This window comes from Tamandua tetradactyla, chromosome X (genome assembly GCF_023851605.1).
Source record: "Tamandua tetradactyla isolate mTamTet1 chromosome X, mTamTet1.pri, whole genome shotgun sequence".
Taxonomy (NCBI): Eukaryota; Metazoa; Chordata; class Mammalia; order Pilosa; family Myrmecophagidae; genus Tamandua; species Tamandua tetradactyla.
In genome coordinates this window covers 61,259,053-61,275,895 of record NC_135353.1, presented here as the reverse complement: position 1 = coordinate 61,275,895, position 16,843 = coordinate 61,259,053, and the positions used below count along the sequence as shown (strand labels likewise).

Genomic DNA, 16,843 nt, shown 5'->3' with positions numbered 1-16,843 from the left:
AATATAATTCCTTAATGGTAATAAAAAGGAATACCAAAAGAAAACTAATTAGAAATAAAATAATACTTATTTAAGTATGTAAATTCTCAGGGACAATACCAAAAGACCAAAACCAAAATGCCCTCACATTCATAAAATGCCTCTAGAAATGAGTACTACTCTATCCTCAATTGAAAAACTGTCAGATTTAGGACAGAAGATAAATAAAGAAGCAGGACTTATAATCTGGTTGGATTTAAACTCTATTGTATTTTTCAGTTCTCCATGTCTGACACATACTTTATCTTTTATACATATTTGCCTTAAGCCTTGGTGGAAGTGATATGCCTTCTACTTAATCCTCATGATGCTTTGTACACACACACACACACACACACACACACACACACACACAATAGCAAGGCATGGTTTTCTATTTTTAAAAAGTCTTACTTGATTTCTACCCTTTCAAGTTAGCATTACCAATTCAATTATCTTTTGAGGATACTGCAGAGGAAGGATCCAACCAGAAAAGGTAAAACTCCTAGAATAAAATATATGGTTGGGATATATTTCAAACACAAGCAAATCCCTATAGTTTGAGAAAGGTAGTGGGTGAAGGGGGTAGACATAACAAAGGAGCATATGGAGGAAGTCTAGAAGGCACTAACGGCAGGCATGCAGACAGACTAAACCCAAGGTACTGATCCCACATCTTACAAAGAAGTAATCAGTAGCAGAGTATAAATTGACTGTGGCCCATCTCCAAGTCCAGTGTTCTTTTAAGCATGCCAGCCAGCCTCTAACTAGTTTTGCCTATCATCTTAAAATCCTTTCTTATCAAAGGCTTTTTGTTTTGGTTATACACAGTCTGTTGATAAATTTATTTCAAAAACGATTTGAACATCTACATCGTATAAAGGTATGGTGTTGAGCACTTAATACAGGGATGAGTAGAACTCACTCTCAATCCTGTAAATGCATGTACGCACACATGTGCTCATGCGTAGTAGGGGGGCAGGGAGATCAATTTACAAATAATTATAGGACAGAATATGATAAGTACCATGAGAGAAGCAAGAATAAAATGCTAAGGTTATTCAAAAGATGAGGAAAATACATAGTTTTGGGAAAAAAGAGATGAGGGAGGAAATGCAAGATCAAGAAAGGCTCACAAGAAAACACAGTATTTGAGGTAGACACGAAAGGTGAGTATGTTTTCAAAAGGAGGGGGAGAAGTCTGGGATATGAGAAAGACAGTCCTATCAGAGAGAACAAGTGGATGAACAAATTAAGGACAGATCAGTACAAGACACATTAGAAAAACAGCAAGCAGTTTAGCAATGCTAATGCTTTCTGTGTAAAGTGCTACTCTACTTTTATGATGGAAGTCAACGGGAAAAATTGAATTACTTTGTAGTCAATCTTCTAGAACATCACTATACCACAAAAGACACATGCATTTGATAAATGGCAACCAAAAATTAAACACCCTATTAATGTATTAAAGGAAAATGAACTATTCTATAAAGAAAAGGAAGTCTGGTATTCTGGGGGACTTCTGCTAAACTGACTTAGGAGATCTGAGTTCTAACCTCAATGTCTGCTGTCAAGGGTAACTTTGAAAAGTTATATGCCTTCTCACTTAAAGGCTCTATATCACAGTGACTTCATCTGTAAAACGGAAATACTGCTTGTATTGTGTACCTTGTAGTATTATTGTGAGAATCTTTTTTCTTACCCAGTTTATAATCTATGGGCAATCATTATAACCAGTTCTTGGCATACACCCTAAACCCTCTTGCTTCTTCCTCATTTTGTGGATTTAGCTAAACCACAACCTGGTTAAATCCAATTCTCTACCTCATCTACACCTGTATCCATGCAGTTGCATATGACCGGAGAAAAACAGGAATGTGCTAAGTACCTCTCTACGTTCATGATTGCTACCTTAAGTGGGCCCTTAATGTTGCACAGAAACCATACTGTATTTCTCAAATCTATTCACTGGCCCACTCTCTAAGATGACTATTTTATACTTTATTTTCTCTCTTCAGACCACCAACACTCCTCCTCCATCCTTATTCTTAGCTCTTGACCTGGCTTCCTATTTCATTGAGAAAGCAAAAGCAATCCAAAGAGAACTTCTACAGACTCATACCACTATATCTGCCCACCTAATTTGCATCTAGGGCCAGATACTCTTTTCCTTCCTGTGACAGGGTGAACTGTTGATGCTCTTAGCTAAGGCCAGCTACTTCACTTGTCTACACAAGGAACTCATAGTGCCCCTCTATCAATGCTCCCCCCTCCTACATCATAAATTTCCATGTTCTACTGAATCATTCCCATCAGCATCATAAAAGGTCACATTTCTTTCATCTTAAAAACACTTGATCCCACCTTTACCTCATGCTGCAGACCCATTTCTTCTCCTTTCCTTTAAGACTCCTTGAAAGAGTTGTTTATGCTCTCGTCTCCCATTTCTCCCTTCCTATTTTCTCCCAAACCCATTGTTCTAGTTTGCTAGCTGCCAGAATGCAACACACCAGAGACGGATTGGCTTTTAATAAAAGGGGATTTATTTAGTTAGTTCTTCAGAGGAAAGGCAGCTAACTTTCCACTGAGGTTCTTTCTTACGTGGAAGGCACAGGATGGTCTCTGCTGGTCTTCTCTCCAGGCCCCTGGGTTCCAACAACTTTCCCCGGGTGACTTCTTTCTGCATCTCCAAAGGCCTGGGCTGAGCTGCAAGTGCTGAGATGAGGAATGCTGAGCTGCTTAGCTGTGCTACATTGCGATCTCTCATTTAAGCACCAGCCAATTAAGTCAAACATCACTCATTGCAGCAGACACGCCTCCTAGCTGACTGCGGATGTAATTAGCAACAGATGAGGTTCACGTACCATTGGCTTATGTCCTCAGCAACAAGACCAGGTATGCTCACCTGGCCAAGTTGACAACTGAATCTAACTAACACACCCACTAAACTCGGGCTTTTGCCACCCCCACGACCCCTGCCCACTCCACAAAATTGTTCTGATCAAGGTTACTAATTACTTCTGTGGTATTAAACCAAAAGTTAATTAAAACTCAGGCTTCATCTTCCTTGACCCATGAGCAGCCTTTGAACACAATGGATTCCTCTTCTCCTGCTTGAAACTTCTTCACGTGGCTTTCAGGATACCAGATTCTTCAGGCTTTCTTTCTACTTTTCTAGCCATTCCTTTTCTGTCTTCTTTGCTGATTCTTCATCTACCTGATCTCTAAATGCTAGAGTACCCAAGTGCTCAGTCCACGAAATCTCTTCTCTTCTTTATCTATACTCACTCCCATGGTGATCTCATTTAATCTCGTGGCTTTAAATACCATGTATGTGGTGATGACTACCAAATTTCTCTCTCTCTGGAGATGGCCCTTATATACCAGATATGCATACCCAACTGTTTCCTCAACAGATCCTCTTAGATTCAGGTAAGAATCTCAAACTTAACATGTTCAAACCTGAGCTATTGGTCTCCCGTCTACAAACCTATATTCTACTAGTCTTGACCATCTCCACAAATTCTAGTTGCTTTGACCAATAAACCTTGGGTTCACCCTTTTACTCATCTCTCTTTCTCATACATTCCCCACCCAATCATTAGCAAATCCCATCAACTCTACTAGATAATCTAATTAAACTATTTCTCATCACCTTCACTGCTACCATCCTGATTCAAACCACTCTCATCTCTCTGGATAACTGCAATAGCTGACCTGATCTTCCTGTTTCTACCTTTGTATCCCTATCATAAACCATTAAAATGTTAAAAGTTAGATCACGTCATTCCTTTGCTCAAAATCTTTCAAAGAATTCCCATATGATTGAGAATAAAAGCTATAATCATTACAATGACTTTCAAGACTACATGATCCTTTTTACCCCTTACTTCACATCCTACCATATTTACAGTTGCTTATTCTGCTATAGTCCTACTTACTTCTTGATGTTCCTGGAACATACCAAGCATGATCTTGTTATAGGGCCTTTGTATTTGCTATTCCCTCTGATTGTAATGTTATTCTAAGATACCTGAATAGCTCCCTCCTTTTCCCCCATTTCATCTTTATTCAAATTTCCACTTCTCAGTGAGGACTTCTCCAGCCACCCACTCTAAAATTACACCCCCAAAGCTTCTTGTCCCTTTTCTGTTTTATTTTCCTCCTTAACACTTATCACTAAAACCATGTTTTATTTTTATGTTTATTGTCTATGTCCCCATTAGAATATAAGCTCCATGAGGCAGAGTTTGTTGTTTGCTGCTGTATCTTCAGTGACTAGAATAGAATACTAGAATATAAGTTGTTCAAATAAGTTGCTGAATTAAATAAGAACATATATGAATTGCTCTGAAACTATAAAGTAAAAACGTATGCGAGTACAATAGACTGAAAGTAACTAACCTTAGTCATCTTAAAAAATTACTTGTCCATGCCAATAATCTAGGAAATAGGATACTTATAATCTCTGGTAATTAAAATAAATTTGAACATGTTATTAGTTGCTTAATAGAAAATATGGAACTGGAAAAACTGCCTGTTGCACAGAGGGAAAAGATGATGCTGTAAAAGCATGAAGGTTACACAATTGTACTATGTACTTTTTCACTGATTTGCCTTTTATAAAGCTATGCTGTCCTTCGATGTATGAGGAGTGATACTACTGTCCCTTAATGAGTAGAACATGAATTCTGAGTTATACTTTCTTGAGATCAAGTAATGTATCTTTATGTCAGCTAGCAAAAGTCAGAAGTCATCTTCATTCATGGAATAGTTAGTCACTCTTGTACTTTAACATTTCATATGGAAAACAGATTAATAGCCATTTATTTATGTGCTTTGCACTGTGCTATGTCCTTCAGATCCATTACTGCATTTAATCCCTCAGAAAACACCTTTAGGGTAGTACCTTCATTTTATAGATAATTTAACAGACTCAAAGAGATTAAATATGATGTCCAAGCTAACAGTTAAGCAGAGATTTGAACCCAGTGCTATCTGATTTGAACGTCACATTGTTTGTGACCCTAGCAATTTTGATATAATCTAAATAGATGAGAGTGGCAAACCTTGTGTATGAAGAAGTCCTGGTAACAATTTTGAACACTGATGTTTATCCTACACAGCTAAGACATTTTTACAGAAAAATAAAGGCCCTTTAGATATCTAGTAAATATGCGATGTTTCAGTGTAAAGTCAGACACAATTTTCTTTTTTTTTTGAGGTCCAATTTACTGATAAGTGTTTCATTCCAGTTACTTCAAATACTCGGAGATAGTAAGGTTACAATTTTTAAAAAAAGCATTAGTGGTACAAACAAACACTAAATACTGAATTTAAAAGAAGAAATCATCTTCCCAGAGCATATGACACAAAAACAACTTCAGAATGAAAGAGAAAAATTAATAAACTGAACTCAGTTAATGCCAAGTTGTTTTTACAAATGCTTTAGAAAATGGACTACACCAACATGGATCCATGTATCTGCCAAGTTCAAACATATAGTAGTAACTAATTAACTTTACCTGTCCTTAACATAACAGCTTATGAAAATATAAATAAGGCAAGTATGAAAAAAGGATTATATAAGTACTACTTTAAGAAATCACATTTCCAAGTCATACATCATTTAAGGATAATTTTAATTCCAAATAAAGTGATAAACTGCCTTCTGAAAAGGATTTTATCTGTATACACTAAACATTAAATTAGAAAACTATCACAAAAAGTTCCAAGAGATTAAACAGATAAAAATACCTGTTGTACTTTAAAAGATCCTATTTCTAAATAGATGTTGCATCATCAAGATTTTTATAAAAGGGTGGAGTGCTTTTCAAAAAAATTAAAAACTTGGAAATGATTTTAAAACATACAGGAAAAAGCTCAAATACCATGTGAACAAAGAATGGACTGCATTTGGTTAATGAACTCCAACTTTATAAGAGATATATTACAATAAATTAACTTTATAATATTAAAACTTACAAAATGTTAATATTTTAAGAAAATAAAGGCATCAAGACCAGCAGGATCCTTTGCTATTGGACAGTCTGCAAGACTGAATAATCACGTGAAATGTTTATCAGTCTTTCCTTTGGAAGTCTCATTTGATTCAAATTGCTATACTGCAACTAATGATCAGTCTAATCAACATGAAATAGCTTATCCAATCACACTTTAACCCCCGTATAGAGTAATTAGAATAAACAAACACATTTGAAAAGAAAAGCAAAGCAAAAGCATAAAACCTAAAATTAATGTATAGATGCCTCACACCAACACATTATACCTGTACCAGCTATTTTTGACTAGCTATGACTGATCTTTGGGTGCGTCTCTCACAAGGTTAACCAAACCTGTTTACTTCATCACCTGAAGTGATATTAACTCCTGAAGTCGCCATCCTGCCAGTCTCTTTCCAGCTTTTCCCAGCAAAGAAAGCACCTTGGCAGCCATGATAAAGATGCTCTTTCATGGTCTAGCAAGAGTTCCCTCCCATACTGACTTAAGAACAACCCCAGCATGCATCAGATACTTTTTTTTCTAGGTCATAGGATGGAAAATTGGGATCCTATCTATATATGTTGAAATGAAGGGCTCTAGAAGCCAATGTTGCTGCCTACACACTTCACACACACCATGTATAATTATATTTAGCTATTCCTCATTTAAAGTGATCACAACACACTTGATTTTAAATATGTAGATTTCTAAAGTTAGATATTAGTTCTTAAAAAAAAAGAAATCAGTTCTATATAATTTAATCACAAGCTTAAATTTAAGGAATTTTGAGGACGAATCATGCTGGTACTGGCACCTACTGGATAAGTATGATGTCATAAATCCAACTTTATTAGACATCATGAAAAAGAGGGGAAAACTAAATTCTGGCAGTTATGGGTTTGGGGAGTAACTGCTATAGATCCCTGTAGACAAAACCTTGTCACTAAATTAGACTGCCAATTGAGCTATCGTGTAGACTTTTCGTTTCACCTGTAAAGTATTCCTTACTGGGTTTTTTTTCTCTATGGGAACATTTTTATGATTTTAACATAAGTTAACAAAAAAAAATGAACTGCAGAATTTAATTTTAACACTAACTTAGTTATAATAAATGTGTTTTGTTCATGTAGGGAATATATACACTATATCTATAGGTTACACAACTATCTCCAGTCATCTTACATATTTATTATAATAAAATAATATAACTGAAGGCTGCCAACCATGAATACAGATTCAAAAAAAAAAAATCTGTAACCAACAGTAGGAGTACTTCTTACAGGAACGTATTGTCTTTACAGGGAGAATTTTGCAATCATATCCTCTACATTTGCTTGAGGAAAGCCAATTTAAAAGGTTAGTTCTTTGCTAATGTTGTTTCCCAGTACTTCACACTGTTAAAAATTATTCAGCAACAACAACAAAAAAAAAATTATTCAGCAATGTGGTCTTAAACTTATTTCTTAGAAAATGGCCAAAACAAGTCACCACAATTCAGTTGCCTGGCTACCATAAAGTAAAACTGTATCATGGCACAAAAGCTCACTCTGTTCTTCAGTATAAAATATATCTTGTAAATGAGACTAATAAAAGAACTCAAAGACTACTAAATCTGTTAAAGATTGAAATCTTATGGCCATTCAGTCAACTCTCAAATATCAGTGCTAATAAAGACCAGCGGCACATATATTCCAAAGACTGCAGATAATTATAAAAATGTATTTTTATCCTTAACATTTGTATCAGACATTTCAGAAATTAAAGAATTCTTAACTAAATAATGAAGCCATACAATGGTCAAATATAAGAAGCCACAGAAGAGTACTCCCAGAGTTAATGTAGCTATGCTAGGGATGGGAAATAATTTCCATACTGTTCTCTCTCTTTTTTAATTCATTGGTTTACCTGGCCCATACTTCAATAAAGTGAGTGAAGCCAGGGAAATAAAGGAATTAAGTATTTCCATTTTGAAATGCATTTAGAATAGCTGAGGGAAAGGTATGCCAGTTGAAAGGGGAGCCTATAAAGTGTCACACAGTACACTCTGTAAACTCCTGAACACAACAGGCCAGATGTTCCTGCCAGTGCTAGTTACTTCCACTCTTTACCTTTGTCATTTATCACCTTCCAAGTCTAGATGGGCCGCAGGCCTATTGCCACATATGTGTGTGTGTATGTGTGTGTGTGTGTATGCAAAGTAGGGGAGGGAAGGAGGGGGAAGGAGGAAGAGGGAGAGGGAGAGAGAGAATGCACTCTGTGGATAAATAAGATAACTACAGAAGCTTGACTAATACTACCCTCATAATGTAATCAGTCTGTCAGTTTCCCAAAGGCAACACTAAACTCTTTTGATAATTTACTTCCTTTGTCAATCATGCAGGTAGTATGGTTCCTAACCAGCAGAATTCAGAAACAGCTAATTCTGTCCTGCTGATGGAAATCTTTAATCAGGTTTAAGATTTTTCTGATGCTGGCTAATTGGTGAACTTGCTACACAAGTACATATGGTCTTTTGAATTTCTCTGCTTGCAATTCAAAAATAGTCATTAGCTCATAAGAGACAGTAGATATTTTTGTTTTAATTTTACAATCTATTAAAATGAAATTTATTCTCTGAAGACCAAAAATACAAGAGAGGCAGCATCGCATACAGAGTTTTAGTCCTGCTTCAACAGCTTTCCAGCTCTAAGATGTGGGGCAAATTAAATAACCTCTCAAGATCTATTTTCTCATCTGTAAAATGAGAAAGTTGGATCTAGATTTTAAAATATCACAGGCCAGTAAAATTTTTAAAAAGAAAAACAGGATGGTGGTGGGATTAACACAAGGCTGCCAATGTTTTGCCAGGTATGGACATCAAAAAAAGCAATACAAACACACACAAAAAATCTATCAAAATCATTTCAAAAAACAAGGATATGTTTAATCTCCTTAAATTAGAAGGATACAGCTTATAATAAAAGGAAATCCTTTAAATTGAATAAGTTTAGCTTTAAAAAACTCAGGACCTAATTGTCCTTATTTTCCTCACTTTCCCCTGAACCAGTAAGAACTTCATCACTGTTCAGCATTGGTTTAAAAATCTATGTTTGGGAAACACTGGACTAGACAATTTTAAAAGTCCAAACCTCAAACACTATGGCTCTAGTTATAGGTGCTTTTTTTATTTCTTTAACTCTAGATTACAGTCTAGAGAGTAGACAGTTCAATGAAAGACAGTGTGAATACTTAAATTTTTAAAGATCAGAAATATACTTAAATTAGTCTGAGAAATAGCCATTAAGCTAGAATAAGCTTCTATTTATTGGGGCAAGTATAAACTGATAAAGATTTAAATTCATCAATAATAAAGAACCATTCATTATACACTTACTATGTGAGACAAATCCTTTTTGGGTATTACTCAAAGAAATCCTTTATACAATACGTCCTTTACTCCTCAAAAATTCTGTGGAGAAAATATTATAAAGCCCTTTTACAGATGAAAAAAAGTGAGGCAAAGTGAAGCAAAGTGAAGCTCAGTAGCTTGCCAAAGTCTCACAGCTGATAAGCCTTAATAGTCAGAATGAGAATCCCAAATTGATGACTCCATTTTTGGGGCATTACTTAAAGAAAATAATTTTAGTTTAGTTGGATTTTTAATGATTATTTTCTGATTTACAAATGAGTGGCAAGTACTTAAATTTTAGAACTTGCACAGGATAAAAAATTTTCCTATTTTACTTTTTCAAACATTGCCTTTTTAACGGAAACATAAATATCGGTAGGTTTTTTCACTATAAAGAGTCAAGATGGAAGTTCCAGGTAAGATGGCAGAGGGGGAGCAGCTCAGTTTATCCTCCAGGGCAGTCAACAGCTAGGAACTGTCTGAAACAACTGTTTAGGGGCTCCAGAGATCAGAAGAACACTGTACAACTTCCAAGAAAGAGCAGAAGGAAGAGACTGATAACCTGCAGTTAAAAGACTGAAATTATACAACACACTTTCTCTGACCACACAATGGAATGAACATGGAAATCAACAACAGGCAGAACTCTGGAAAATTCATAAAAATATGAAAGCTAAACAAGAAATTCTTTAAAAAAATCAGTGAGTCAAAAGAAATTGCAACAGAGATCAGTAAATATCCAGAGATGAATGAAAACATGTATACAACAGATCAAACCTATGGGATCCAGCAAAGGCAGTGCTGAGAGGGAAATTTATAGCCATAAACGCCTACATTAAACAAGTAAAAAGAGCTAAAACCAAAGATCTAACTGTACCTGGAAGAATTAGAAAAAGAACAGCAAACGAACCCCAAAGCAAGCAAAAGGAAAGATATAACAAAGATTAAAGCAGAAATAAATGAAATTGACAATAAAAAAAAGATAGTATTAACAAAACCAAAGGTTGGTTCTCTGAGAAGCTCAATAAAATTGAAAACATATAGCCAGATTGACAAAGAAAAAAAGAGAAAAGATTCAAATAAATAAAATCAGAAATGAGAGGGGGGCATTACCATTGACCCCAAAGAAATAAAAAGGATCATAAGAGGGTATTTTACACAACTGTATGCCAACAAATTAGACAACACAGAAAAAAACAGACAATCTTCTACAAACACACAACCTACACTGACACTACAAGAAATGGAAGACTGCAAAAGACAAATTACAAATAAAGAGACTGAAACAGTCATCAAAAACTTCCCAACAAAGAAAAGCCCAGGACCAGATGGCTTCACAGGTGAAGTCTACCAATCATTCCAATAACTAAAATCAATACTGCTCAAACTCCAAAAAAGTGAAGAGGAAGGAAAGCTACCTAACTTCTATGAAGCCAACATCACCCTAATACCAAAGCCAGATAAAGATACTACAACAAAAATACCAATTTCTCTTATGAATATAGATGCAAAAATGCTCAGCAAAATACGTGCAAATGAAATCCAACAGCATATTAAAAGAATTATACACCCTGACCAATGGGTTTTATCCTAGGTATGTAAGGGTGGTTCAACACAAGAAATTCCATTAATGTAAGATACCACATCAATTAATTAAAGAGAATAATCCACATGATCATCTCAACTGATATAGAAATGGCATTTGACAAAATCCAGCATCCTTTCTTTATAAAAACATTTTGAAAGATAGAAGGAAACTTCCTCAACATAATAAAGGGCATATATGAAAAACCCATAGCTAACATCATGCTCAATGGTGAAAACCTGAAAGGTTTACCACTAAGATCTGGAAAAAGACAAAGATGCCTACTGTCATCACTGTTAGGCAACATTGTGCTAGAAGTTCTAACTAGAACATTCAGCAAGAAAAAGAAGTAAAAGGCATCCAAAGTTGAAAGGAAGAAGTAATGCTTTCCCTATTTGCAGATGACATGATCCTACATACTGAAAACCCCAAAAATTCTACCCAAATTGACTTACAGATTCAATGCAATCTAAACCAGAATTATAACAGCCTACTTTGCAGAGACAGAAAAGTCAGTTATCAAATTTATTTGAAGGGCGGGCCACAGTGGCTCAGTAGGCAAGAATGCTTGCCTGCCATGCCAGAGGACCCAGGTTCGATTCCTGGTGCCTGCCCATGTAAAAAAATAAAAAATAAAAAATAAATTAAAAAAAAATTTATTTGAAAAGGTAAAGGGGCATGCATAGCCAAAAACCTCTTGAAAAAGGAGCATGAAGTTGGAGGACTCACATTTCCTGAGTTCTGAGCATATGACAAAGCTATAATGGTCAAAAGAGCATGGTACTGGATATAAATATATTGTCCAATGGAATCAATGAGAGTTCAGAAATAGGCCCGTACAACTATGGTCAACTGATTTTTGATAAGGCTGCCAAGTCCACTCAACTTGGACAAGACAATCTCTTCAACAAATGGTGCTGGGAGAACTAGATATCCATAGCCAAAAGAACGAAAGAAGACCCCTATCTCACACCTTATGTAAAACTTATCTCAAAATGGATCAAAGACTTTATATAAGAGCCAGGACCATAAAACTCCTAGAAGAAAATTTAGAGATGCGTTTTCAAGGTCTTGTGGTAGGCAATGGTTTCTTAGACTTTACACCCAAAGCATAAGCAAGAAAAGAAAAATAGATAAATGGGACCTCTTCAAAATTAAATAATTGTGTACATCAAAGGATTTTATCACAAAGTGGAAAGGCAGCCTACTCAATGTGGATATGTGGTATCTGTAAACCACATATCCACAATACCTGTTAATAATGTCCAGAATATATAAAGAAATCCTACAACTCAACAATAAAAAAAAGACAAACAACCCAATTAAAAAATGGGCAAATGACTTGAAAAGACTCTTTACCAAAGAGGAAATATAAATGGCTAAAACACACGTGAAAAGATGTTTACTATCACTAGCCATTAGGGAAATGCAAATCAAAACTACAATAAGATATTATTTCACACCTACTAGAAAGGCCAGCCTTATAAAAACAGAAAAGTACAAGTGCTGCAGATGATGTGGAGAAATACTAATACTCATTCACTGCTGGTGGGACTGTAAAATGGTGTAGTCACAGTGGAAGACAGCAAGGATGCAAACAAATATTTGCACACTGATGTTCATAGTCACATTATCTACAACTGACAAAAATGGTAGCAACCCAAGTAAGTGCCCCACCAACCAATGAATGGATAAAGAAAATGTGGTATATACATACAATGGAATATTATTCAGCTGTAAGAAGGAATGAAGTCCTGATGCATGCATGGAAGAATCTTGAGGACATTATACTGAGAAAAATATGATAGAAAAGGATAAATATTGTATGATGTCATTGATATGTACTAATTATAATAAACAAACTAATAGAGTTAGAATATAGAATATAGGTTACCAGGAGATAGAATAAAGGTAGAAATGTAGCACTCATGCTTAATTTTTACATAATGTTTAATTAGGTTGATTTTAAATGTTTGGAGATGAATAGAGGTGATGGCAGCCCATTATTGTGAGTTTAATTAACAGTGCTGAATTATGGTTTTCATTGTGTCTGAAAGGGGAAGTTTAGGTCGTGTATGTCACTACAAGGAAAGCTAGAGGATAAAACACGAGACTATATAACACAGTAACTCTGTTGTGGCCAATGACTGTGGTTAATAGTACAAATATAAAAATGTTCTCTCCTGAACAAGAATAAGGCATATCACTATAGCAAGTTGTTGACAACAGGGTGATATAAGGGAAAATGTATACCTGGTGGGAAGCTATGGACTATAGTTAATGGTAAAAGTTTTAGTATTCTTTTATCAGTTGTAGCAAACGTACCACACCAATGCTCAGTGCCAATAATAGGGGAGTAAAAGGGGTATGAGGTTTTTCTTTTTGGAGTAATGAAAATGTTCTAAATTTGATTGTGCTTATGAAGGCACAACTCTGTGTTTATACTGTGAGCCAACTGTACACTTTGGATGGACTGTATGGTGTACGAATATATCGCAATAAAATTTGCTTTAAGAAAGCATCACAATGCCTGTTAATATGGTCACTGGGTTTTCTCAAAAAAAAAAACATAAAATTTCAAATTTAGAATTTTTAAAGGACAAATACTTACAGATTTCCTCTTTTTTTCTTTAGGAAGAAAATATGTATATCTTCTGTGATTTTAATCTGCAATAAGAGACAAAAGTTGTTAGTACAGAAACATGAGAAAAGAACCCCTTTACTAAAATTGAAGTGCAGCTTCACTTCACCTGTGCACCTTGGCCCATGATAAGCCAGGCACCAAAGGAAAAACAAGAAATTACTAGAGATAAGTGTCTGACTAGAGGCAGTGCTATTAGGTTCTCAGAAAAATATCTTAAGCCAGATTCTAAAAACTTATAGTCAAAAGTGAGAAAAGCACAAGAAGCAAGAGTCATATTCTTAATGGTTTTATTTATACCTTTACCCCACCACTTCCTCACTGTCAGGATAAGAGCAAAGAGACAATGTCTGACCATAGCAAACTTTCAGTTAATCTACCAAGACAGGCATCCCCATTCTCAAATATCTATAGATGCCTAGCTATTTTTCCCATCAAACCCAAAAATGAATAATTTCCTTTAAAAATGTGGTTCTTTCCAAAATCAAATACAGCACTGTTCTAAGAAGAACCCTAAATATATTTTCATCTTCCCTGAATTTATATACAGATCAATTTGCAACATTTTTCAGGATATACGTGCCAATCAGGTTTAGGATCAGTTTACAATCAAGGATTGACGTGGTTTGGACAAAGCAAGAGAAAACTAGTCACCTTCTGAATACCTGAGAAGGTAAAATAGGGTCCTTCAGTAAATTGGATACTGCTTACTAACATTTCAACACTGTTGGCATATTGGACATGATTGGCCTTAGTCTGGAGAAGAACTGTGGTTTCATTTCCATTTAGTAGTATTCACTGCTGCTTGAATATAATTATATTATAAAAATAACCCTTCAGGTTAAAAAAAATCTGGACAGCCAAACAGAAGTCATAAAAATAAACATCTACATAACTGCAATTACTATACTAACTAGCTGGAGTTATTTTCCCATTTGATACTATTAGAAGGACAAAGGAAAGATGATTGTACCCAGATCTATGACTAAGTAAAAGAGTATGCCTTTTGTTTTATGAGAACTAATTCTCAACTTCAAGTTAACCACAATCTAATTTGGGGGGGGGGCTTGTGTGTGTGCTATAGACAGTATCAGTACATGAACAAAAATGATTATATCTACTATAAATAGAATGGATGCTATAATATTTTCTTACTTCTTTCTCAGAGGGCTAACATTTGATATTAACAGGGAGTGGGTGGGAGGTCTATATATAAATATTAAAATAAGGTCCAAAGAGTTCCTGAGGAAAAGAAAAACTTCTCATTTCTATATATAAATGTATGTGATTTCCCCCACATATGATTCAGATAACTGAAAAACAAGCCTAACCTTCCATAAAATCATTTAAAGACCTTTATGTGGTAGGGAGTAGTGCTGGGGAAAATACAAAACTATCCACTAGTTTGCTTGATTTGCAAAGTAATTTCATCAGTAAATATTTGCAAAGTACAGTCAACACCTGATCCCTTTGCGCTGGCGAGGGAGAAGTGGGAAAGGAAAATCTAAAACATCACTGAATTCCTCAACTGGATTAGGGCCCCAACTTCAACCACTCATCTCCAGTCCAGTCTAAGCCCAAAAATCAGTTGGGCAGGAAGAAGCAACTCTCTCTCACACACATGAAAAAACATTAATATAAGAGAAAGATACAATTTTTTCTCAGTGCCTGTAATCTTAAAGGACATTTATTTCATGAGTAAAAAAAAAAAAAAGACACAACCAGCTACCCAGCAGATAAAAAGTAACTAAATTAAATCTTTGAAAACTGACCTGCGCCCTCCTTTCTTTTAGCCTCCCCACTAGAAAATTAGCATACTTCTCTTAAAGTCATTCTATTAAAATAAATTGAATAAATAATTTAATATAAAATAACCAAGCAGATTATCATCATGCAGGTTCTATTTACAGATGATCAGGAATAGGGATGATTTGGCTAAAATTATAATGAAAACTTGAGTCACATTTTTCACATTATGTAAGTTTTTGTAATATAAAAAAATTAGAAAGCCTTAGATTAGATGAGTTTCAACAGACTAAAGCATAAAATATGGTTTCTTGCAACTTAACAATAACCTGATGGCTTAAAAAATAAAAGAGATCTTACAGATTCAAAAGTTTATCTTCTTACAAAGGAAATAAAGCAGCACTGCAAAAGCCTGATTCAAAAAATAAGAGAGAGCAAAGCAATGTCTGTGCAGTTAAGAGGACAATAACTTAGGTAAAAAGTGAAACAAATTCAATGCAGTGTTGTTCAACTTAAGACAGCCTCACATTGTAGGACAAATTTAAAACAAACCAATACTGTTCTTTTTTTTTTTTTTAGGTTTTGGCCTCTCTGAAAATAAGTTATTCTGCTAACCAATATTTTAAAAAAATTCTTCCATAAGTAAAATGTAATAAATCTGAGATAGCAACATGTTGGAAATGCTTCAAGCATAATTCATCTTTACCTTTACTTAATGTCAAAGTCCAGTCTTAATTAAGTTTAAAATTGCATGTTTCAGAAAGAGTAAAAATATTATAAAAGCCCTTAGCATTTAATTATAAAATATTAATGTAAATTCTAGCAAATTCTTTTCAAAACAATTAGCTAAGCAATGATCTTTTATAGGTCTTCTTTCAGAAATATGTGTGTGTGTGTGTGTGTGTGTGTGTGTGTGTGTGTATAAATCATATATTGGCAAGTACTAGTGGATGAAAACTGCCATACTACAGTACAGTTTAAAGTTTAAAAATGTTGATATCAAAAAATATAGGTGCAAAACAGAGAAACGACAGAAGCCAACAGAAACTTCACAGCAGGGCTGACATGGATATGGACACGTGGAGAACAGAGACATGGATGTTTGGAGCTGCTTGGAGCTGCAGACATGAGATGTTAAGCAAGCCAGAACCTGGAAAGAACCAAGGGAAGCCAAGAAATGAAAGCCAGACCTGGAGAAACAAAGTGAGGAACCTCCATAGGCTTAAAGCAATGGAACTCAAGAGTAAGGGACCAGCAGATGACAGTCTTGAGTGAAGACAGTGCAACATAAGCTAGCAGAATTAAAAACACACATTTGTGTAGCCAGAGCTTTTGTGGACAGCTGTCTTCAGCGGCATGAAGTGAAACGTCTGGACTCTTGCCACTGCTCCCATGGCAAAATATTGGGCATCTGAGTTACAAAATAGTATAGCTTATGACTGTGTACAGTTCCACGGAGGTT

General features: G+C 35.2%; 1 protein-coding gene across 3 annotated transcripts in view; it reads right to left on the bottom strand.

Annotated features, from left to right (window-relative positions):
* The window catches only part of ACSL4 (acyl-CoA synthetase long chain family member 4), a 122,041-nt gene that overhangs the window by 67,400 nt on the left and 37,798 nt on the right, over window positions 1–16,843 (bottom strand). For all 3 annotated transcript variants that reach the window (XM_077147066.1, XM_077147065.1, XM_077147064.1), the window contains exon 2: window positions 13,606–13,661. The gene's annotated coding sequence lies outside the window, so the exon portion shown is untranslated. The remainder of the gene's footprint in view (window positions 1–13,605; window positions 13,662–16,843) is intronic.